Genomic DNA, 25,617 nt, shown 5'->3' with positions numbered 1-25,617 from the left:
GGGGGGGGAGGGGCGCCAAGGTGGAAGTTTCGCCTAGGGCGCAAAATATCCTTGCACTGGCCCTGTTTACACCAAGCCCACCTGAGCCCTCCCTTGCTAGAGACAGCGACTGCCTTGCTGTCAGTAACTTGTACTACATAGAGGTGATCAGACCGAGCAATTGGAAATAAAGGTACACTCCTCACAAATGGGGGGTTTCTAGTGTGGTACTGCCAACCGCAAACATGCAAAAATCAAGAGTCTGACACTCAAAATCATGAGATTTAAAAAAGAAAATAATAATGTCAGGATCTTTATTTGCCTTCTGGTTTGTGGGCCTTCAGGCTGGACATGCTTCACATCTTCAAGCTTTTCTCTGAAAGCACAAGGGTTAAAAATTTTCATTAAAAAAATAGTAACCTGAGATTCTTATGCAGTATCATGATTCCAGTAGAAAAGCCCTACAAATCATGAGAGTTGTCTGCAGTTTGTAAGGCTTTTCGTGATGAGTGCCGCTACCATTTGTGTGACCTGGGTAAATCATTCTCTGGACTTCAGTGTCCCCATCTGTGAAAATAATAAAACGGGACAGCGCCAACTGTGCAAATCCTTATTTTCCATGTAACTCATGGCAGGGGCAAGATGACAGCAGCATTGATTTCTGCTTGTTTAGAAAGTGGATTATCTGACTTCCTTTAAAATATTCAAGGAAAACCAATACCAGCCCCCGTATTGACCTAGGCGCGTGGTGAAACAACGGCTGTTGTTTATCATTCACTTTTCCAGATTTGGTCGCCAGGCTTGCGTGGATGAACATGCATGGAGAAGCTGCTCTGCGTGCAGTGAACAGAATCCGTGCACATGCTATCTCGTCACATGCTCACCCACCTGGTGTCCATGGTCTCAAGCAGAGTGAAGATGTAAACACAAGCTGCTGTTGAAGTGGTTGGCTGGGCTTTTCTCATCCCCCCACTCTGCAATCAAGTATTTAAGAAAGAGACAGATTGTTGTGATCAAAACAGGCAGAAATCAGTTCTTCTCCAGAGCATCTCCTGCAGTTCTAGCACTTGGCTTTTGCAAAGTCTTCCACTAACAGATCTCAAAGCATTGTACAGTCATTCATAATTAAGCCTCACACAACACTCCTGGGAGTCATGTATCATTATCCCCATTTCACAGGTAAGGAAAACATAACCATTAATAATACTTTGAGGTAAAGAGGGTGAAGTGACTTGTCCGAGGTCACAGCAGAAGCTAATGGCAGAGTCAGGAATCCTGATTCTCAGTCTTCTGCTCTAACCACTCAACAGGACTTATTCCATGGTAAGCAGGTAATTTTAAAATAGACACAATTAGCCTAGTGGCTCTGTGGAGAAGTGGATTCATGGCTTCTGAGCTCCCTCAAGCTAAGTATGGCGTAGCAGCTCTTTCCTGGTTTAGCACTCCCTGCCAACATCTGCTCCAGCTCTGCAGTGCTCTCTTTTCTCGCAAGTGGGCCCTCCAGCCAGGTCACTTTAATGTCTCTTCCCTTCTGGGAAATCAACATCCCACATGGAAAATGTCCCTCTTGACCCTGGTCATTGCTAGGATGTCTTCCACCTCCCCAGAGCTCCTCTTCCATTCACTCCTGTCAGAATGTCTTCCACCTCCCCAAAGCTCCTCCCTGGAGTCTTTCAACCAAACTCAAAAGCAAAACAACACACACCAAAAGGAACTTTTGTCCCTTTTGCTGCCTTAAAGTTTTAATCCATCCAGGGGCCTCCCCAGCTCTCTGTTCTGCCACAGAACACTGCCTTACAAGCATTACCTTCCTGGAGTCTTGCTAGTCTGGATCCTATACTCCTGCCTACCCCAAGGCCATCTGCCAGTCAGTTGGCCTTCGCTCAGGTCCATTCCAGGAGTCTGCTTCACCCTTGCAGCACTCTCCTATGAGGGCCTGTCCCAGGGTGTATGCACCCTCCAGAACCTCCTCCTCAGGTGAATGTCTTCCTGGGTTTCTTCCCTGGAGGTCCAGCTCCTACCCTTTCATCAGGCCTCACTGCAGGAGTGTGCTCCACCCTAGTGAGTGCTCTGTATCTCAGGTTCCACACTGTGCTACTGACTGCAGGGCTCCTTTCTTCTCTCCCTGCAACCCACTTCTACTCTGGGCTCTTTCTCTTTATAGAAACCACACAACTCCTCCACAGCCAGGCTCCATCTTTACTTAGGCCTCGCCACCCTCTCCAGGTGCAGCCAGGTAGCTTGCCAGCTCCAATTTACCATTTTATCACCTGTCGGGGGTTACACATCTCATCATAGGCTCCCAAACTATTTTGCTGGAGCTTCATTGCAATGGATTAGCAGATGAGCCTGGCCATCTTATATCCCACCCTGTGTCACCTTGCACTATGGGCAGACACATGGTTGCCACCATCTCTTCATTTTCTCTCTCTCTCTCTCTCTGTCTTTGTACTTTCCCGAATCTGCCCTCTCTTTCCTTCTCATCTTCAGATTTTTCTTTGTCTCTCCAGAAGCCAGCATGCAGTTTGGAGGTTGCCGGGAGGTGGAAGGAGCTGTCCTGTGTAGCTCAGAAGGACTGGTCTGCATATGCTCTCCTGGCTCATTTGAGTACCATGGGAAAAAAGTCTAGAAGCCTGAGCTGGCAGACTACAAGTAAGGCCTACAGACCTGTACTTGGCTATCACATGATCAGGGGCCTGCTTTCACGTATCACTGAATTTTATTAACAGCTATTAAATGTCATTTTTATGGAGCGGGCATTCACAGGTGCCTGCGTAGCTGATTCTTTTGAACGAAAAACATTGTTTAGGAGACAAATGCTGTTAGGTGGATTCAGCTTGTGAGCCTGGATCCTATTAGCAAGGTCATTTTTTCCAGTTTTTTGGCATGTGAACTATGTGGCAAATGGCAACGTCATGCCAGCCATGTTTGAATTCCCTCATTATCAGATGGGAGTAAACAAGGTTAGACCAGAGAGCCCTGAAGTGCTTTCATTGGTGGTTACAGGAAGAAATACCTCCATTCACAGACTGCTGCAGCGTAGCTGAGGAAGGGAAGTCTGATGGAGCGGAAACATCTGTGAACGGCTGGAAATAAGCATCTGGGCAAGTATGTTTACGACTCCTCACTTGATGAAGCAACCAAGTATTAACAGGAAAACTGGTAAAGGAGAAAGCGGAAGCGCTTATTCAAATGCCCAACTATGGGTCCAGTGTGTTACTGTCAAACACAGTATTGGGAGCACCTGTGTGTGACTTTTCCTGGCCCATGCAGAAGCCTAAGAAGATCCAATGTCATAGTGGAGAGGACTGAGTAAAATCTGAACTGATACAATGCCGGTTCCTCCATGTGGAGTTCCAGGAGGTCATCCTGCATTCAGGCTCACAGCACCAAATCCTGCTCCCGCTGACGTCAATGGGTGTCCTGCCATCGACATCAGTAACTCAGGATGTGCCCCTCAAAGCAGAGAGCCATTCCTTCTCTACTGAAAGGTCTCTTGTTATCTGACCTCTGAGGTTCTTTTGCTGCTTGGTCCAAACTTTCACAGAGATCCCTCTCTGTACACCTGAAACAAGACAAGGTCCTTGTAGCTGTTTCTGCACTGAAACTGCAGCAGCAATTCAAGCTTTAACATGCACCAACAGAATTGACTCAAGATGCTACTGTCACATTTTTAGCGACAATGGGACTGATCCGGGCCCCTGTGCATTGGACTGGCAGTGTTTGGGAGGCACAGGGTATGGCTACAGTGCAAAAAACTACCCATGGCAGCGAGTCTCAGAGTCCAGGTCTAAAGACTCAGGCTCACTGCGCTACAGTGCTAAAAATAGCCATGGGTTTCAGAGCCTGAACTACAGCCCGAGTGGGGAATATTGACATGACTGTTTATAGTGCTGTAGGATGAACCCCAGGAGTCTGCAAACTCAGAACCCAGGAGTCTCTCTCTCCCCACCCACCTCTCCAAAACCCCCAGGATAGGGGATGTGCCGAGGCTGGAAGACGATGGTTTGGGGATGGAAGGGGTGTGCCCTTAGCATTCAGCTCTGTGGTAATTAGGGGCTGCAGCATGGCCCATACCCAGCTGTGACTAGGCTATCATAACCCTTGGGGTTGCTCTAACTTATGTCCAGGCCATTTTGGCCCCAGTCACATCAGCCTAGAAATCAGGCAATGCAAAGATAACTTAAAGCCACTTTTGCCTCCTCCTCCTGCTGGGTTGCATCCCAGCAGGTGTGGCACAGAATCTGGATCAATTAGTCATTTTAGCTTAAGATACTAGAGGATACTCAAACCATTGAAAAATCAGCTATTGCTGTCCATTATGCTCTTCCAAGGATAAGCGTTGTAGAGTGGTGCAACCTATAGTGGTATGTGTTTTGTGTCCCCCTCTGTACTCCACCCACAGAAGATATCAGTCTGCTGAAGGTGCCAGCTAATGGACTTAGGCACCAAAATACCTTTGAGGATCTGGGCCCAAAGATGCAGATAGGTGTCAAGTGGGATTTTCAAAAATGCCTAAGCAGGTTAGGTGCCTAACCCCATTGGAATCAATAGGACTTAGGCCCCTAACCTCTCTGCATCTTTAGGGACCTAAATACCTCTGAAAATCTGACCCTTAGTCCTTTAGCTCAAGCTGTAACTGCTCTTACTTTAGCTGTGGTGATCCCATGTTCTGTTTCTGGTGACAACCAAGCTATTATTATAGGGATGAGCCTACAATTCTCCAGCACAAGCTACAGTAAATTGCTATTTTCAACTGAAAGAACATCAAAATGAATTGGTAGTCATTCCGTGATTGTGACGAAGCAAGGGGTTTTCTTGTTGTTTTCAAAGTTTTGCATGCAGAGGGGCTAGGACTCAGTTTCCCTGTGGTGTTACTGGTTTAGCTAGGTGATGGGAGAGGGAGTTTGTAGTTACAGAGGACCAGCGAATGGCTAAGGATACCCCAGCGACTGGTGACCGGGAGGCCCAGCTCGGGAGAGTCATCCAGTTCTGGCCAGTGGGAGGACAATGGACTGCGGCGGGAGGACCCCAGTGACCTAACCAGCCGGTTCCAGCCAGAGGGGAAACAAAGGATGGATGAGAGGAGAGGAGGCCCAGGCGGCCTGTTTACCTGGGACAGAAGACAAAGGACAAAGGCGGGACTTAGGAGAGGGTGATATCAGATGCCCAGCTGGAAGGAGGGGGTTTCTGGGCTGGGGCAGAGAGCAGCCAGAGCCCACCTGGAGGCTGGAGAGACCTAGATATACTGTGCTTAGGGATGCTAGGCCTGAGGCCCTGAGAGTTTCCTATGCTGTGTTCAGATGCTCAATAAACCCTCCTGTTTTACGCTGGCTGAGATCTCCAGTCTAGAGATCGGGGTTGCATTATTCCCTCTGGGTGTGGAGGCCCCGGGGATCCAGAGCAAGTGGACTCCTGGAGGGGGCCCATGGTGAGAGACAGGCATGCTGAAGGCTCAGAGAGGTGCGGTTCCAGGAGGCAGAGGAGCCTATGGCTTAACCCCGAGAGAGAGTGGACCCCGAAAAGGGCTGTCGCATTGAAGGTGGTTCCTCCCAGGGACCGTACAGAGCCGAGAGAGAGCACGAGTCCTGTGAGTCCATGACAGTGATTACACCAGACATGACCTAGAAACATGGAAGTTTGAAACATGGTACAATCCTCAGAGATATTTAGGAATCTAGCTCCCATTTGATCCATCTAAGGATCTGGGGATTTTAGGCACCTTTGAGGGTCTGATCTTAGTTTCCTGGCCAGGGGTGGTACTTTCCAAGAAAGTAGCACAGAACCTGAAACAGCTAATCAAATTGCAGGAGAAATGAGATGCTACAAATAAAAAAGAACTGTTTAAAGGTCTGCCCTGTGTTGTGATTAATATGGCAGACTGATGAATGGATTTGGTTTGTTGGTGAAGTCTCTTTTCCAGTGTGTGAGTAGCTAGTTTCTGGCAATGTTATGAACTGCATCATTCATCAAACCAAATCTGACATGGGTTACAGAACTGGTACAGAGACTGAGCCAGAGATGCCTTGCGTATGTCCAGATGAGGTAGCAAAGGTGTTCTGTTCTGGTAGGAAATGCAGACCAGAAAACCTCTAAGACACGTTTAAAATATGTTGGGCTTCCTCACCCAGGAATAACACAGAAATCACTATGGTGAGGGGATGAAAGGAATCAAGCAGACTGGCCAGCTGGTAAACATTGTACAATCACAAGTAAATGAATCTTACTCACAAGAATGTGAATGGAAGTACAGTATCTCTCTATTGTGAAAACAACAATTATACACAGTTATCAGGTTATGGCACTGTAAATATCTGAGCATTATCAGGGACTCTCATGCGCCTAGAAAAAAATATTTCCTAACTTCCATTGGAACATGCAGCTTTCTTGTCAAAAGACTGGGACTAGAGACTGTAAACCAGACTCTCTTCATTGTTCTGTCCCCTCTGTACCAATCCAGTTACGCAAAGGGGCTCTCTGCAGATGACTATTGTCCCAGTGCAACACAGAGCTAGTTTAGATAATTCCTATGCCATCCCAGTTAGCTCATGGCAAAAAGGAGCATAGAGGGAAAATGGGGCCTGGCCAGAGCCCTGTTGAGCTCCAGCAATGTCTGGCTGACAAACCGACCTCCCTAGGGCCATAACCAGCTGCTGTACTTCAGAGCAGCCCCTAAACACTCCTATTAACCAGGGCCGGCTCTAGGCACCAGCAAAACAAGCTGATGCTTGGGGCAGCACGGCCGGCGCCAGAATGCCGCCCCTGCTGCCCCTAAAAATGTGCCCCGGCCGCCCTAGCTCACCTCCGCTGCTGCTGCCGCTCCCACACCACGGCCCACAAAACAGCTGATTCGCGCACTGAAGAGCCTGGGGGGGAGGAGGCAGGGCTGGGGATTTGGGGAAGGGACGGAGTTGAGGCGGGGCCGGGGGGTGAGGTAAGAAAAAAACCGGGGGCGGGGGGGCAGCCAAAATTGATTTTGCTTGGGGCGGCAAAAATCCTAGAGCCAGCCCTGCTATTAACTTCAGTGGGCTTTGGATAAGATCCTCAATTCAGAGGTCTCTTCTTTTTGCATGTAGGATTTTATCAAAAGAAAAATATTTGCATTAGGCCACCAAGAAGCAAATGTAAAATTGAACTCTCATACGTGATGCACGGCAAGCATTTTTGCATTGTTTATAGCCATACAACAGTTAATAACTAAAGGCCAAATTCTGCTCTTAGTTACACATGATCGTTTCTCATTGCCTTCAGTGGAAGTCATGCATGTACATGTGCCTGAGCAAAAACTGGCCTTAGATCGTTATTAAAATCCTGTGTGACTGTACATTGTTTTTGCCAAATTATAGTGTTTTAAATTTAACTGAATGAGTATCATGTTTCAGGATATTGTCTGAACTAGATAAACTGAAGCCAAGCCAGACCTGAACTCATTGACTCTGAGACCATGTAAACAGTCTTAGTCATGTCTCTTGGGTTAGGGAATGTGGAATTATCTCACTTCAGTCGGTGTCTGAGGTTTGCATAGAAAAGACAGACATACCAAAGAGACACCATCAGACATCATATGTTCACATGAGCACACCATGAAACCAAACCTGCACAAAAAGTAACAAGATGTTCCATTCCCTGAAGTGGGTGTTGTGTTGCAATTTAGTAAATACAATATTTATATATTCAGTACCTCCCTTTGCTGTTAAATTTGTGCGAGCACTTCCATCATAAACTGGTATTTTTAGGAGGTTATAGTTTGACTGTAAAAAGTTACAGTGGAATAAAACTTGGCAAACAGTATTTAACTCAAAGAATTTTAACTACTGTAAAAGTTAGTTTGATCAATGTCATGATATGGGATAGGACATTTAAACTTGTGCTACTTGAAAACTCAGTTAAATTTAGAAACTGATGCAGAGATCTAATCACTTTGGTATTTATATCTTTAAGGCTAGTTATATATTTTGGAGGTATTTTTTTCCTTGTCTAGTAAATAGCACACTTGACAAAATGACCTGTTTCCTCCCCAGGAGGCCAGAACAGTTAAAGGCCATGGTCTGGTGCTTCCTGGAACTAATGCACATGGAATAATTTTCCACTGCGACACAGATCAGCAGCAAACTAATGGATTTGCTAAAGTTCTGGCCAGGAATAAAACTGGGGAACTAGAGTCCAACTCTGAGACCCAAAGACATGGGGCTGGGGAAGTAGGATAAAGTTGCAGCTCAAGTCAGATGCATTCTGCCTGCAGAGCAGAGGTAGAGCTGTACGAACAATGGATTTTTCAGTTCATTGGCAATTCTGGAAAATCAAAACAAATTCATTTCAGGTCAAAAACAATTTGTTCAACCGCAAACGAAATGTTTTGTTTCAATTTTGAGCATTTTAAAACGTTAAAAACATTTTAAAAATAAAATTAAAGCAAATTTCTAAACGAAAAATCATTTTGAATTGAAAATCAAAACATTGTTTTCTAAAATGCGTCAACAAAATGTTTCATTTTTTTCAGGATTTTTTTTTAGTCCATCCCCTCCCCATGACCAGTTCAGTGAAATCAACACAAATTCACAAACTGTTGGTCACTGTACCTGCTTTTCTCCCCCCAGAAAATATCTGATTGAAAATTTTTTGCCAAGCTCTAAGCGGAGACAGGAAGAATGTCTCTAGGGGACATTGAAGGAAGCACATGTGTGCTACATCTTAAGGCCCAATCTTGCAAAGACCAATCCATGTGCTTATCTTTAAGAATGTGATTGGTTCTGCTGAAATCAGTGGGACTACTCATGTGCTTAAAACTAACCATGTGCATAAATCTTTGCAGGATAGGGGCTAAAAGGGCAACATGCCTCTTGCAATGATGGCCTCTAAGAGCCAAGCACCCAATCCCACCTCTTTAAGGGGCTGAGTGCCACTAGTCCCACTCCCTCTTGCTCTCAAGAATCAAAAGTAGAACCCCCACTCCTGCACGGGGGGATGGAGGAGGGTAGGGAGAGAAGGAGTATGTAAACAAACACCGGAGAATATTTATAAATGTTCAGCTTTAACAGTCTTTGGTGCTAATATGTAGGCCTAGAAACTACAAACCCTTGCTTATACTCTCATTCACAGAAGTTCCCATTCTCACAAGTTAGCCTTTGAAGGATTGGGCTTTTCATTAAGAAAGAACCCAATCCTGCAGCCCTTATTCATTTAAGTCATTCTTTTTACATGACTACAGGCTACTAGTGTGAGTGAGGATTTCCAGGATAGGGCCTATGGCCATTAACCTGACAGCATCCCTGAGAAACCTGGGCTGCAGATTTCCTAGTTCCCACAGTGAGTGACAGACACAAGCAAAACTGTCCCACAAACAAAAGTACCATATGAAAAGCTACCAGAGAATCTGTTCTAAGCCGCTGCTTTCATCCCCTTTGTGTCTGAGACTGGGGAGGATACCCATTTTGGCAGAGAAAGCAGGGAGTCTGCAGCTCAGTTTTTTGGCTCTGGGGGGTATAACTGGGTTAAAATGCAGTAGCTAGCTATTCTTTTTTAAATTACAGCCCTATTCTACTGGCTTCTTTGGGAATATTCACAAATAGGTTTCTAACTTGTAGCAAAAAGGGGGGGGGGGAAACAGCCATTGCAGTTCCCTTTGAGGAAACAGGGCCAGGTCCTCAGCCAAACTAAGGTCACTTTGAGCCTCTTGAGCAGATCCCTCCGACATGGAGAACCTGGTGTAAAGCAAGGGGTGTGTCAGAGCGGACAGCAGAATGGGGTGGGACCAGACGCATGACATGCTCAGTTGAACCCTCAGTGGCAGAATTGTACCTAGGGGACCAGCTGGGCACTGGTTTGTCCTCTGCCAGCCAAGGGAAGTGTAAAGATGGGTTAGAGCCCCCTTTGCCTTCTCTCCCCAGCTGCCTTGAACATAAACTCAGTAGGACTGTATCCAGAGTATCTGCCATCTAAATATCTGAGCAGCAGAGACTAGCTACTCCACAGAGAGCACCCAAGGAGAATTTCCATCCTGAAGATGAAAAACGTGAAGATTATTCCAGTCATTATAAGATTCAAGGTTGCCAATTCAGATGCTCCCCTTAGCAATGTGATGCCTTCAGCGACCTACAGTGATTGGCGAAAAGCTGCCTTAGAACTAAAAGGCAAATTCTGGAGTCTTTAGTCCTTAATTCAGGCAGAACTCCTATTTCTTCCAATGGGAATTTTGCTGAAATATAGCTTAAGTTAGGATCCCAGGACCATGATATAGAAGAGCACATTTCATTCCCTGCTAATCTATACTTCTGTCCTCTGTTTAATCCAAATAGCTGTATAGAAGAGTGATGCAGACAGCTTGTATCTGGAGGTAGTAGAGAATCGATTGCAATGCAGGGCCTGTTTTAAGTAAAGTATAGAAACATTAGGGAATGAACTGTGCTCTCAGAGTCCCTGAGCAGTTCTTTACTTTGTGTAATTAGAAACACTGTTGGTCGTTGGAGTGTTTAGAACATCAACTGTTTATTTTACAGTTGAGTCAGTTATACAGCCAAAACTGAAATAAATTATGTCACATACCAATTGTACCTGCCCATTTAATCTGCAAGGTTCCTGGAGGGGAAGGAATTTTCATAGTACTATATAGCACATAAGAAGGCAGCAGGGTGGTCTAGTGTTTAGATCACGAAACTGGGAGTTAGGAGATCTCAGTTCTAGTCCTGGATCTGCTATAGACTTACTAAGTATCACTGGTTCGCCACTTGTGAAGTAACTCCCTGCTCTCCATGTGTCTGTATATAATGCCTGCATCTGTAGCTTTCACTCTATGCATCCGAAGAAGTGAGGTTTTTACTCACGAAAGCTTATGCCCAAATAAATCTGTTAGTCTTTAAGGTGCCACCAGACTCTTTGTTGTTTTTATAGACTTACTGTGGGCCTTTGTGTATATCATGTCAATGCTCTGTACCTCAGTTTCCCCATCTGTAAAATGGGGAAATAACAGGAGCATGCTTGGAAAGCATTTTCAGACAAAATGCAATATATATATTTTAGATCTGTTTTACTTTGTCAAAGCAACATGGGCCAGAATTCAATTCAGAGAGAAAATGCAGATGTTAAGTTTACCTTCACCTACCAGAACCTGGTTGCGAGTTAACAATCCCTGAATAGTAGTTGCGGTCACTCCGTGAGTCATGATGATGCAAGGATAAGCCTGGTGCTGCCACTTAAAGTACCTATATCAGTACCTTGGGCTAGGATAAGGGCAAAATAAATTTAAACCAAACTGAGACCCTGCTGGCAGCCACTCTTAGAAAATGTAGCTCTCAAACTGTCCTCATGTGCTGCAATCAGCAGAGAGAAGAATATACATTGATAACATTGGAATATACATTACTTAATCCACATCTGAAAGGCAGGACTTACCTCAGTTACTGAAAGGATGTTCTCATAAGAAAGTGCTAGAGGAACATATAATTTCCTCCTCATTCCTGGCTTCCAGGCCAAACACATGTCATAAACTCATAATGCTTCTGGAAATGTGGAATGATGGACAGGGCCAGACTGGTGGACTGGTGTGTTAGAGGTCAACAAGAACCAAATAGATTAATAAACCTCTGTTATTTCTGAGAGTTATAAAGCATACAGATAGCACTTGCCCTTCCCCATCCTAACATGCAAACTACAGTAAACCTGCTTCTATATCATTTATATTTCCACGGCCAATGCTTCCTTGCTTTGGAACTGCTCAGTTCTTTTGGTCCAGTGGAAACAATGTTTCACTGTTTGGGAAGAGCTGCTGACTCTGGCTGTTCCTGTCCTTGGCTGAGTCGCATTTGGTATACGTTCACTCAGAGCAAATGTGGTTTTGCACGGTGGGTAGCATTGCTGCAGCATGCTTAGCAGAGTCAGCACCTCCATTTTATGCACCATCTGCTCCTTTACAATTTATACCTCAGAGAACGGAGTGGAGTCTCACTAGTAGAGATGTCAGAAAAAAGTTTGACCGAACAATTTTTTTGTCAAAATGCAGTTTCATTGATCAAAAGGTTTGGCAGGTAGTGTCGATTTTTGACCACGTGTTTGATGGGAAGAAGGCAAAAGAAATCTTTTTGACTTCCTTGTTTCAATAAGGTAAAATGTTTAGTTTTTACTATCTTTTTGATTCATTTCATTTTGACTTGTACAGCATAACACTAAAAATATTGTATAATATATATTATGCTGTTTTATATTACATTATAATGTTTCAGTCATTTCAAATCAACATTTTTCTCAGTTTTCGTTTTGGGGGGAAGTTGACATTTTGGCTTTTTATTCTGAACACATTTTGAAATACTGGAATTCCCCACAGAATGGAAATTCCAGTTTCCAAACAGCTCTACCCATTACATGAACTGCAGTTGCTGGTGTGAATGTAGTGATCTGACTAACCTGTGTCCATTTATAGAACTATCAGCTACATATAACCAGTACAGGCAGGTGTCAGGCCAACCAGATACTGGGGACAGCAAACTGCTTACAGTCTACAGCTCATTTCCTGAAGAAACAACAAAAGCTACCCACCATGCTAAACCACAGTGAAAACAACAACAAAAATAAAGCCACGCTTTCTGCAAAGTTGTCCTTTACCTTATTTTTATGGCTTTGAGCTCTGTTTATACAGAGGCAAGGATGCAGCTGAGCACAAAAACTGTCATTTTTAGTTGCTCTCTACCCAACAAGTTGTGAAAATATCAGTTTCCAAAACCAGCAACCTCTCATACCTCGAAGATGGAAAAATAATTAAACTGAAAAAATGTTTACTTTACTGTTGCTTCCCCCTTTTAATTATTTCTATGGGGACAAACTGGTTAATGAGGCCTACAGTTGACAGAAAAATGGAATTTTCATGCCATAGAACAATCTGATTGTTTTCAATGTTTGTTTTCAGCCTCGATTAGGATGAAAAGTAGTAAAAACAAAACAAAACCTAACCAAAACATTTCACAGAATATAAATGTTCTAAAAATCTTTGATTTGGAAATATCACAAAGTTTCATTTTGCATTGGGTCATCATTAATCTCTAAGCTGACGTAGTGCCTCAGTGGAGTTCTGAGTCCCTCATGGTCCCACACTTCTCTGTGGGCCCTGTTCCCAGGCCAGACTAATTCCCATGATGGTCTATCCCTGTGGTGGAGCTGCCGTAGTGCATAGGGATCAGGGCCCATAGTGGCTCCTATGTCATGCTCTTTCCCACCTCCCCAGCACAAAGGGCCATGTCTGAAGAAAAGGGGGCCTGACCACAGCATCCCTACTCCCTGGTAATCCCTTGACTGCTAAAAGGCTCTCCTGGGGCAGAAGAAGGGTGCTCTAATTTAGGCCAGGCATTGGCCCTGCAGCAGGATTCAGAAAGCATATGCCTCCCCATGTTCAGTTTTGCACTGAGACCAGTGGGTGTACAGCTAAAAATATCTTGCTTATGTTCAAAGACTATTGTAATAACTGTATAACAACAGAAAGATTGACACAGGTGGTCAGAGTAGGCCTGGAAAATTTCAATGCAAGATAGCAAAGGATCAAATAAGGCACAAAGCCTTAGGGCTTGTCTACACTGGCACTTTAAGCGCTGCAACTTTCTTGCTCAGGGGTGTGAAAAAACACCCCCCTGAGCACAGCAAGTTTCAGTGCTATAAAGTGGCAGTGTAGACAGTGCACTAGCACTGGTAGCTATGCCCCCCGTGGAGGTGGTATTTTTTAGAGCGTTGGGAGAGCTCTCTCCCAGCGCTCTACCATGACTACACAAGCCACGTTAAAGTGCTGCCGCGGCAGCGCTTTAGCATGGCTAGTGTAGACTAGCCCTAAGTGAGGAGGTTTTTACTCTGAAAGGGCCCCATTGAACCTATTTACAAAGGTTACATGTTCAAGGGTTTTCTCATTGATTTTAGGCAGTCGAAGCTTCTGTGGAGATCTTGCACATTACAACAACTTTCATTTAGTGGCTGTGAGAGTTAATTAATTAGTATTTCTACAGCACTTTGAAGAGGAGTGCTAAGTACTGTTAAAATCTGACTAAGTGGTACCTTATCCGTCCCTCTGAAGAGGAATGATATGAATAATTAAGATACAGAATCATATAATAAAACTAGTAGACAGCAATCTTTGGCTGAAGTTTAAGCATCAAAGGTCTTTTGCAACTTTGTTGTCTCATGTCTACACAGGTAAATCATAGTGTATGACTATGTATCTGTTTAGTCTTTCTGACTATTCCAGAATGCCAGAGGACACTGTATTTTTATTTAAAGTTATAGTCTTGAGTACTCATCAGACGTTATTTACTCATGGGTAGAAAAATTCACAGTGAGAGAAATCAGAAGCTAAAAATAATATGAGGAGTGTAAAACCAAAATGGTGGAAGGGAATCGCATTTCCACAGATTAGGAATTAATATGTTTTCTTGAAGTTATTTGCTGAGGACTCATAGGAAAATGCACATAGCCAAATGTATTTGATAATTCAGAAATCTGAATCTTATTCTTTGATCAATTCTAATAAAATTAATAATGGTTCCAAAGTAGCTTTCTGTTATAAATCCAGTCTTTTGCCACCTTTATTTGTTTTAACCTTTCTCAGATAAAATACTTTCTATATAAAATAGCAAGATGCCACACACAATCTAGGAGACCTTTTTAAAAAAATGAAATAGAAAGTAATCGGTTAAAGCTTTTGGAAGATATGGACTTTTGGAAGGAGTCTTCTAATTTTTTTGGAACATCTCTCAGGAGTTGCTTAGCTTATGGACTCCATATTTGTGTTATTTATCTGTCCTCTACGAGGAATAATGTCTTTGAATATTTTTAGGAAAGCTGATTAGCTAATTTTACAGTTTCTTGCTACAGACTTTTGAGCCTGTCAGACACCTGTGAGATCTCTGCAGAGTTTATAAAGTCTGCAATGCTTAGCTTGGAAGACTTTAGGATATCAACAAAAAAGTAGCCTGAGTCTTATTAATATTCAGAGCTGACCTGGCTGAATTGAAGGACATTATCTTTGCAGACATAGCTTTGAAGAAACTTTAATACAATTCTAGCACGAGGGAGACAAAAATAAATTAATTACCACAGCTTGTGTCTAAGGTGCAATCTGATGTACCATATATACTCGTTCATAAGCCGAATATTTTTGGTTAAAAAGTGACGCATCAAAGAGCAGAGGTCGGCTTATAAACGGGTCTACACCAAAATTTGATGATTTTAAACTCTGTGGAATCACTGAATTGAATATTTAATACATTGTCGTTTTGTTTACCTGAAGCGTCTGCAGGAATGGAGCCCCTCAGCTCCCTCTGGACGCAGTTCGCCGTTCCCAGCCAATGGGAGTTGCGGGAAGTGGCGCCACTTCCCACAGCTGCCATTGGCTGGTAACGGCAAACCACAGCCACTGGGAGCAGGGCTCCGTGCCTGTGAATGCTCCAGGTAAACAAAACGTCCAGGCCCTCTAGCGGCTTACCCTAATGGGCCAAAGTTTGCTAACCCCTGAAATATAGGGTAGGCTTATGAAAGCGTCATACAGTTTTTGCTATTTTTACCTATCCATTTTGGGGGGTCGGCTTATAAACGAATGGGCTAATGAACGAGTATATATGGGGTATATATTTGAGAGAAATAATAGTCTCATATATCAGGGTACTGGAAATTTGTCTTTGACAAATTTATAGAAATCTAAGAAAATTCCCAGACAAAAACATTGTGTTTTAAAGTTGTAAATGGATAAAAGTTGTAAATACATCCAGTCATTTAACAGTATATTATAGTTATAAAAAAGCCAGACATTTTAAAACTAAGAAATTCTAAGTTGAGTTAAAAAGCAAAAACAACAACAAAAATATGTGGAAGTATGAAAATTCATAATTAAGGTCCTAAAACCAACCGTAAATCTGCCCTCATATCCATGCCCACCCACCATTTACCTATCACCAATAGTCCTTTAACAATCAACAACCATGCTGCTATACCACAGTACCTTTACCTTGTTTCCAAGTTAGATCACAAATTCTCACCTACCATTTTAGAAATATAAATCTACAAATAGCCTCCTCTCTATCATATATGATCCATGGACCCAAACAAACCCTCGTCTTCAACTGTCTACAGCTCACCGCAGGAATCACTGCTATTTCCTCTTCTATCTTCCGCATGAATACAGAAACAGCCCTCAGAGATCCCAGTCTACCTCCTCCCCCCCCCCATATATAGTACACTATGGCTCTAATATCTCATTTCCCTCTTGATACGGAATCATAGAACCATAGGGTTAGAAGGGATTGCAAGGGTCATCTAGTCCAACCCCCTGCAGGATTTGTGTGTTTAAACCATCCAAGACTGGCTCACATACTACATTATAAGAGACCTGTGAACTCACATCCCCCAAACAAAAGAATTCTTTTTAATTAAACTGATCCCATATTTATGCTTTTCACTGAAAAAGTTCAGTTTACAAGCAGTTAACTTAGGACCTGTCTACACGAGCACTTACTTTGCGCAAGCTGGGGTGTAGAGCTACAGTGCTCCAGCTTGCTGACCACTAACTGTCCATGTGGATTTTGCTGATGTTCGCTTAAAAGTTCCCCAGCGCGCATTGATGGAATGCGGTTTGAATCAGTTGCCGACATGGCAATCAGTGGTGGCTCATATGGACATTTAGTGCACAGCATGCTGGAGGACTGTAGATTTATACCACAGCTTTCCATGCAGTAAGTGCTTTTAGTTAACTTTTTTCAAGCTGAACTTTTGATTTTGAGCTCCAGCTCTTTAGACTCACTCATATATTTACCACCAAATTGTGGGCCTCTGCCTGCACCCACTGAAGTCAGTGTCAGAAGTCCCCTGGCTTCATAGATTCAGAGGCTACAAGACCAGAAGGGACCGTTGTGATCCTCTAGCCCAAACTCCTGCATAACACAAGCCATGGAACTTCCCTGAATTAATTCTTCTTTGGCCTAGAGAAGTCTAGTGAGCTCACATGTGCTTAATCATCTATATACGCATCCCTAACAATACTGACATTTAAATAGTCATCAGGCTTCCGAGCCGGCAGCGCCACGGAGATGAGCGGGGGACGTTCAGCGGCATTGGTAAAGTCCGTCTGCACAATCCATCAGACAGCGTGTTTGGAAGATTTTCTCACAACCAGAAGAGTTAGAATTTTTTTAAAATTAATTAAAATTTAAATTCTGTGGAGAATGTTGGGGACACCAAGAACCTCTCCTGGGAGACCCTGGATCCATCAGCTGTGTGGAAGGTTTGCACATCCTGATCTCCAGAGACCCAGCAATGACATTGCTTATTTCAAAGGGACGACCAGTTAGGACTCCCAAAATTCCAGGGCCTTGCACCTTCCAAGGATGATGGGCTCTCTGTCTGTTATGGGTCATCTGTCTTCCTTGCCTTGCCCAGTTTCCCCTCCCCTTACACTTTAATTTTCTGACTCTGAAGAGGTGTGTGTCAGATCCTGGCAATCAGCCCACACAAGGCATGTGGCACACTTCACAGCTGCAAGCTGCTGATAAATATGTCACACAATCTGATTCTCAAGTATCTAACATAGAACAGTATAGTTGGGGGCATCCCAGTTAACAGGGTCCTAGATAGGGTCACAAGTCATCATGAGGGCAGGCAGGTTTTTTTCCCCATGTAGGAGACCACGTAGGAGACATTTGATGGGGCCAAGCTTCTTACATGCTATTTCCCAGTGAACAGGGAGAGCTGTACAGGCCACCTAGGGTCTGGCCTCTTACCCTACAACAGAAAATGCAGCAATGTGGAGGCACCACTCAAGTGCTTTCACCTCAGTGACTGTATTTTGCAAGGCACTGCTTCTTATTTAACACACACTCGGATAATAGATTCCACGTTCCCCTGTAGCAGCCTATGGCTGGGATTCTGGGCTACTTCTCCAGGAGACACAAGATGGAGAGGGAGAGTGGGGGATGATGGTGGCTTTAAGCCACGTATGCTCTCCCAACTTTGGGCTGTCTAGGGGCTGAAACAGCTCATGGCACAACTTTGACAGCCTAGGGGTGCAGTACAAACCAGAAGTGCCATAGCTGCATGTGCTATCGTTCCACCCTCTCCAGCCATCCTCACACAAGCCCTATGCCAGGGTTTCAGAGGAGCAAGGAAAGGCCACTTACAGCTGTCCAGAGCAGTGCTTGCCCCAAGGGAATTGTCCCCTTGATGGCTGTTTATGGCCCCTCTCTGCCAGCACAGCAGTGTATAGAAGCCAGGGTGAAGAGAGGACTGAGTCCCTCTGATTAAGTCTTGATTCAGCACTGACTAGCCACTATAAACATTCTGCAGTCAAAACTTAGGTGACAGTTTTGTTGATGATACAGCACATGGGAGAACTGAATACAGATTAGCTCTCTGCCCGGCTGTAAAAAACAACAACAAGCCTGTAGTGTAAAAAACAACAGGCCTGATTTGACCCGCAAACTAATCAGATGGGATTTGGAGACTACACTATGGTACAGGTATCCGTCATAACAAAACGCCAGCTTTCCAATTGTCTGACCCAACATTGCTTTTGATTGAATGTCGAAAGTGGTGAAAAGATACCGGGTGTTTTCAAATATCAGGTGCATCCCTGTAAGAAACTTGTTACCACATGAGGCATCCTGCTTATATTCTATTTCCCTTGCTTTGTTTTCAGGTTGCACAAGTTATCATCATTGGTAGATTATTCCAGACACTGATTAATGATCATTATCGTAGTGCCATTGAGAAAAGGGCAAGTGTGTGCCTCCCTAGCTGTAAACAGCCATTACATAAACAAGCTATAATTATTAAAACTTTCATTACTAGCCATGCATGACAGGAATTCAATTCAGGGAGCTTGAGTTGTGTTGCAAAGCATCATACACTTGATTAATTATTTATTAATTTGCAGTACTATAGGCTAGAATCTGAGGATTCCACCATTTGCTGCCTGTTGTTGTAGAATATTCACTAATTGCTAGAAACTCTTTTGTGTTTGAGTTTTACCCAATTTTACCCAATTTGGCAGAACTTTGCTCTATTTCAGGGGTCGGCAACGTTCGGCACGGGGCTCGCCAGGGTAAGCACCCTGGCGGGCCGGGCCAGTTTTATTTACCTGCTGCCGCGGCAGGTTCGGGCCGATCGCGGCCCCCACTGACCACGGTTCGCCGTCTCAGGCCAATGGGGGTGGCAAGAAGCTGCAGCCAGCACATCGCTCGCCCGCGCCACTTCTTGCCACCCCCATTGGCCCGGGACAGCGAACCGTGGCCAGTGGGGGCCGCGATCGGCCCGAACCTGCCGTGTCAGCAGGTAAATAAAACTGGCCCGGCCCGCCAGGGTGCTTACCCTGGCAAGCCGCGTGTCGAACGTTGCCGACCCCTGCTCTATTTTATGGTTTTTATTTTTTATAAAAATACTTTGCAATAAAGCTTTAATGCATAGAAGCAAGATTTGCATTCCCAGTGTGATACATATGCTTGCTGCAAAGAGTAACTTGTGGAATTTAAAATAATAAGCAGTGGAGTGTGCTTCAGAGTTTTTGCATAGAACATCAATCTGGTCCACCAGCCATGAGCATGCGAGGAGGGAGAATGGTCCAGTTATGACAGGTCTGAGAATCAGGACTCCAGGATTCTCTTCCCAGGTCTGCTGCTAACTTGCTGTATAAATATTAGGCAAGTAATTTAACTTCTCTAGGCCTCAGTTTACCCACAAATAAAATGGGTATAAATGAAATACTCTTTTCAGCTGGATGAAATACACCTAAAAAGGGGGAGGGGGAGGGGGAACTGGTCAAAATTTACCTGTTTTGGTGTTTGCAAAATGTCCATGAAAGCAAAATAATTCTGATTACACGATAATGGGACTGGTTGAGGCACCCAAGTCATACAGCCTAGTGGATTAAGCACAGATCTAGGAGTGCAGAGATCCAAGGATTTATTCCCATCTCCAGAATTAAGTGGCCTTAAAACTTTGCATTTATTTAGCACTTAGCAGACTTTATTTAGTACAACAGTATCATCACCCCATTGTACAGAGTGGGGAAAGAGCAGCTCTAAAAAGGTAACTGATTCACTCAAAGTCATCCAGCAAATCAGTGTCAAAACCAGGATTAAACCCCGTATCTCTTGGCTATCGATTAGCCATTCACCTGGGAGCCAAGTCACTTGCCTTGATTCCTACTTCTCTTGGCATTTAATTTCATCTTACTTTTTGCACCAGTAAAATGGGATTTCCAAAGTGAATGAAGGTAAACTGAATTAAGGTCACTTTGATTCTGAATAAAAATGTCCCACTCATGGATTTAATACAGTTTAACTAATCCATTTTAAAAGTTAATTTGGATTAATTTTCCCGAGTGTCCCTATGTAGGCAATCCCTTAATTAAATGTTAAACCTCCTGGCATGAAATGCATTATTTACATAATCAATTGCCCAACAGGGCTAAAATTTTCAAAGATGCCTAAGTAACTTGAACACCCAATTCCCATTCACTTTAGTGGGAAAGTCATCTTTAAATCTCTTACGTAGCTTTGAAAATCTCAGCCTGGAGAAACGAAATTTCAGCCTCTGCACCACTAATGGTGCCATAAACGGTAAACCCAGTTCAACTGGCCTGCTGAGTATTCCTCCTGCATCAAGTCTACACTAGGAGCACCTTACTGGAATAGGAATAGTGGTATACCATACTGGACACAGCTGTTTTTACAGGAATAGCTATCCCACCACCGTGCGAATGAAACAAGCTATACCAACCGGCAAAAGTGCAGCATTCCCAGTATGGCTGGGTCTACATTACGGGCTTCTGCTGGCACTGCTGAGTCAGTCGAAAGTCACACATCTTCATAGCTCTGACCAACACAGGAATAGCGGCAGATGTGTGTAGTGTAGACCTGGCCTATATTCAGTGCGAGCAGGTGGGCACTCATCCCCGTTCCATGCCAATTTATTCAGGTGTCTAAATATGGAGTGAGAAGCCTAATTTAGTCTCCGTTTTTTGAAAAGCCCAAGATATTTCGAGTGACACATGTCCATTGGCTGGAAAGGGTGTGCGTGAGAGACTGAAAGCCCCAAGACAAGCAGTGTAATGGAGGGTTAAGACATGGAGTAAAGTGTTCTCATCGCTTGGAGAGGAACACTGCTGCCCTGATCTCGCAGAGCTGTGTGGGTGGAGTTTGCGAAGTGGTGCTACACCTGAGTTATAAGCATGCAGATGGCCTTAGCTCCCTTCCATCCCCATTCAAGAGTACATACAGGCTTGCACATCCCTAGCTTAGCTGTGCAATAGCCCCCCGTCCTTTGTCCACACATTTCTCTCCCAATGAGGAAAGAACCCCCTCCAGAAAGCTCGATTGTTCTTGAGTGCTCAGAAGCCAGGACAAGATTCTTAAATGTGGATTTGTGGAATTTTTATATGGCCACTGGGCACAAGGCCCATCCCTCATGCACTGAACACAAGTCCATTTGACCGCAGCATCGTCATTTTTATTTCTGCTCCTAAAAACAAACAAATGAATAATAACAAAATGTTGCTGATATGACAACATGAGTCAGCTCTCGGGCCTGCCCAAAATCCCTTTGTGTTCAATGAATCATGACTACAGCAGAGTGTAATCGTGGATTTAAACACAAAAAGCAAGCCAGGCAGGAGAGAAACACTCCTTTTTTTTTGTTTGAAAGAGCACTAATTAATCCAACCCTCGATGTACTGATAGAATAGTAGATGGGAGCTACACGGAAACAATGAGTCTCAAAAGACTCAGGGCCTATCTGCACAACAACATTTACCATGGCAGGAGACGGAGATAGAACATTCTTTGGTCTTGCCTGTGTGTGAACAAGAACAAATCACATTATAGCCATGTTACAATACTGAGTGACATTTCTCCCAGATGAGGAAACAAACACAGGACGTAGATTTAAAACACTTTGGCCCTGTCCCCTACACAGCAAGGTGAGACTAACGCAGGGGTCGGCAACGTTCGGCACGCGGCTCGCCAGGGTGAGCACCCTGGCGGTCCGGGCCGGTTTTATTTACCTGCTGACGCGGCAGGTTCGGCCGATCGTGGCCCCCACTGGCCGCGGTTCACCATCCCGGGCCAATGGGGGCGGCAAGAAGCGGCGCAGGCGAGCCATGTGCTGGCCGCGGCTTCTCGCTGCCCCCATTGGCCCGGGACAGCGAACCGCGGCCAGTGGGGGCCGCGATCGGCCGAACCTGCCGCGTCAGCGGGTAAATAAAACTGGCCCGGCCCGCCAGGGTGCTTACCCTGGCGAGCCGCGTGCCAAACGTTGCCGACCCCCGGACTAACGTGTGTTTTAATACAGCCCAGGCACTAGCAGGTTACAACATAGTGCTCTGTTGTGGTAAATGGACCCTCTAAATACTCAGAGCAGACTCCTGTTGCATACATGTCACAGAAGGCTAAGGGAGGAGCTGAGTCATGGGATAGGAGTTCAGATCCTGAGTCCTCCAGTCAGGCAGGAGAATGTGAGGGCAATGGAAGCAGCTAACAGGGAAAGTCACTCAAAGGTGACTTTGAGGCATTAAGACTTGACAGCCCAAAGGGAGCCTCATGCAAGGATAATTGCTGATGCAGGGCTGTTAGCATAGAGGAGGCATGTAAGAAACCAGGAGCCCCTAAAAAGAAAAGCCAGAAGAGGGGCAAGCTACAGGTGCACACGTAAACTCTGATAGTCAAACTCCATGACTATTATTTTGTGTGTGTGTATAACATGTTGCTCCTCCAATATTGTTGCTCTTATGCAGCCACTCCACTTGCTCCATTATCAGACACTATTGCTAGAAAAGCAATAACAAACAAAATCTGTCATAGGACTTTGTCAGCTCAAATCAAGCTTGTAAAGATTAAGAAAACTCTCTGAGAAAATAATTTCCATACTTTTGCTCCTGTGCATTTGGGTCTCTAGAAAGTACACCAGGTCACACTGTGTACATTTTGCAAAGAGATTAATAGTTTGGTCCAAAGGCAAGGAGAAGACAAAGATATAAGAGGCATGCCGAGCTCCAGCTACACTTAATTCAAACAGTGATGAAGGCTGGGTCAAGATCTATGCATAATCCTAATGGCTTTCTGCTCAAGGCTTGCATGTCCTCATGAAGCATAGGAAAGTCACGTTGCCTTAATAACCATGTGCACTATTTTGCTTCTAGTTATATCAGATTGCTACCTGTCACGTGAGCGTGAGGCAGAAGGCAACGTGCTGATTGGTGTCACATTGCGTTACAGTTCAAAGAAACGCAGCAATTACCTGGGAACAATGGGCATTTGCAGTAACTGCCGTCTATGGGTGGGAGCATTGGCATAGATTCTGCAATGGGTGTGAAGGCTGACTGGGTGAAATAATGCTCGGCTAGCTGGGACAAGAATAGTTCAAAGCCTTATTTGGTAGTCTCGTGTTTGGAAGTGTCAGAATAATGTGAGTTTTCTCATCTGAGTTACTTGGCTGCTTAAACCGACTGGAAGCAACAGGCTTGGGATTCATCCCTGATTAGAAAAACAGGAGACATGCAGTGATGAGAAATCAGGGACTGGAGATATTTTATTTTACCTGCCCTCAGTGGAATATCACAAGCACAGAGAAAACCAGGAGCTAGTGGAGCAAGTTTGACTGCCAGAGTTTAAATCTGCTGATTTACCAAAATATTAGCCCCTTCTCCCTCCCTTTGCTTGCTTTGACATATGCTATGAGTGACTCGCTGCACTACATAGAATTTCACTCAGTGGTATAAAAACAAGGCAGAAATCTTTACCAACATATGGGGCCAAATTCTTCTCTGTAACACAGGTGTAAATCTGCACTTATGTAGCACTTGTTAATTTCAAAGTGCTTTGCAATCAATAGACTTTAATCCCCAAACCCCACAGTAAGAAAGGCATCATTATTTCCATTTTACAGATGGAAAAACGGAAGCACAAAGAAATGAAGTGAAGTGTCTTGTCCAAGATCCCAACTGAAATTAGTGGCAGTACCATAGTGACTTGGGGAGAGTATGGAATTCTAATTCATACCATATTCCATGGAGCTTAATTAAAAACTCAATACAGCCCCCAACACAGAATGAGCTTCACATCCCTGAGCTAAATCCTTGGAAAAAATGGGTTAGGATAATCATGGAAGTGATAACACACTGTAAATGCTATTTGCAGCAAGCAGGAAAATAACTATTATTTCAATTTAGGTCAATACTTGTATTTCTCTCTGTTGGGTGAATGGAACCTTATTGCATAAACAGGATTTACATCACAATGCCCTGCTTTGAAGCACCGATCAAAGAAAAGGTGATTATTTCTAATGCACTAAGCTGGAAACTTCACTCACAATCACGGGAAACAAGAAATTAAAGCACCAATTTCAAAAAGTGCTGCCTGTGAACCTGACTCCAAGTTGCTGCCCATCCAGCAGTGATAATATTAAGGGACTGTCAAAGAATTCATACAAAGGAGAGCTAATCTTTGTGAGTCAACCCCACAATAGTAATAGGAGATCACATTATTACAGATGCTTTAACCTTTAAGGCCTTACCTACACACAGGAGTTGCATTGGTTTAACTGAAACTGGTTTTAAAACAGATTAATAGTTTGGTTAAACTGGTACAAACCACTGTGTGGACACACTTATACTAACTTAAAACTGGTTATATTGGTAAAGCTTTTGCCTGTAAATTTAGGCCCAGTCTACATACAAAGGGGATTTAAAACTGTTTAACAAGCAGCTTGCTGGGGGAATCCTTGGCTGGCATAAAGCCAGCACAGCCAGATGTACATCACCCGCTCCCCCCTCAGCATAGGCATTGTGTCAGGGGTGGGAGAAGGCTTCAATAGAACTCTACCAGATTACACTGGCTAAGGATCTGGCCCTGAATACAGAAGGAGCACAACCCTCAAATTTAGCTAGCTAATCTGAAACATGGAATGTGTCAAAGCACAAGGACAATGGAGTAACAAAGTTTTTGTCCAGCTCTTTGGTAGTGGCTGACATCCAATTAATAAACCAGGTGAAGAGTATCAGTGTGGGTGAAGGAAAGAATTCCTAAGACAATAGGAGCTACGTACCTGCACTTTTTACAGCTACAGTTCATGAAAATGAAGCTGGGGAATTGATTCTAATGGGGACAGTTCAAGTAGTTGGGGTTCTCACATGGGAAATCCTTTAGGAATTAATGCTAATTATAGATTTGGAATGCCTGGTTTCAGGCAAGGTTTATCTCTGAGTAGATTAACTGTGGAAAGTCCATAGCTCTGATGCAGTTCTCCAAAAGACAGGGGAGCTGGTGGTTGATTAACTGCATCTGTCTGAATTATAACAGCAAAGCAGCCAGGCTGGGAGTGGCTGCTCTGAAATCAGAGTCACAGTCCATGCAGGCACGCTCTGGCACACAGCTTGCTTTGTAAGCCTTTTGGCTCTTCCTGCAGCAATTGCTTGGACAGAAATGAATTCATTTGAACCGCATTTGTGAATGTTCCCCTCCCTTCTCAGGCTCTCTCTCTCTTTAATCTCATACCTCTCTGAGTTGCTTACAGTCCACAACTCCTGCATGCAAGACAGCCAGTAGCACAAAACTTTCCTCCCATTTCAAGGTCCTTCAGGGCCACACCAATTCAATTAATTATCATAGAAATAAATATCCACAGCAGCCG

General features: G+C 44.2%; 1 long non-coding RNA gene across 1 annotated transcript; it reads right to left on the bottom strand.

Annotated features, from left to right (window-relative positions):
- Positions 1–25,551, bottom strand: LOC103306379 (uncharacterized). The gene is made up of 3 exons (XR_509296.3): positions 25,033–25,551; positions 868–953; positions 1–355 (listed from the first exon to the last, which is right to left on the bottom strand). It is a non-coding gene; the product is annotated as an uncharacterized LOC103306379 (long non-coding RNA).
- Between the last annotated feature and the right edge of the window lie 66 nt (positions 25,552–25,617).

Source organism: Chrysemys picta, chromosome 10 (assembly GCF_011386835.1).
Source record: "Chrysemys picta bellii isolate R12L10 chromosome 10, ASM1138683v2, whole genome shotgun sequence".
Taxonomy (NCBI): Eukaryota; Metazoa; Chordata; order Testudines; family Emydidae; genus Chrysemys; species Chrysemys picta.
Note: the sequence above shows the minus strand (reverse complement) of the source record. Positions and strands in the feature narration are given on the sequence as shown.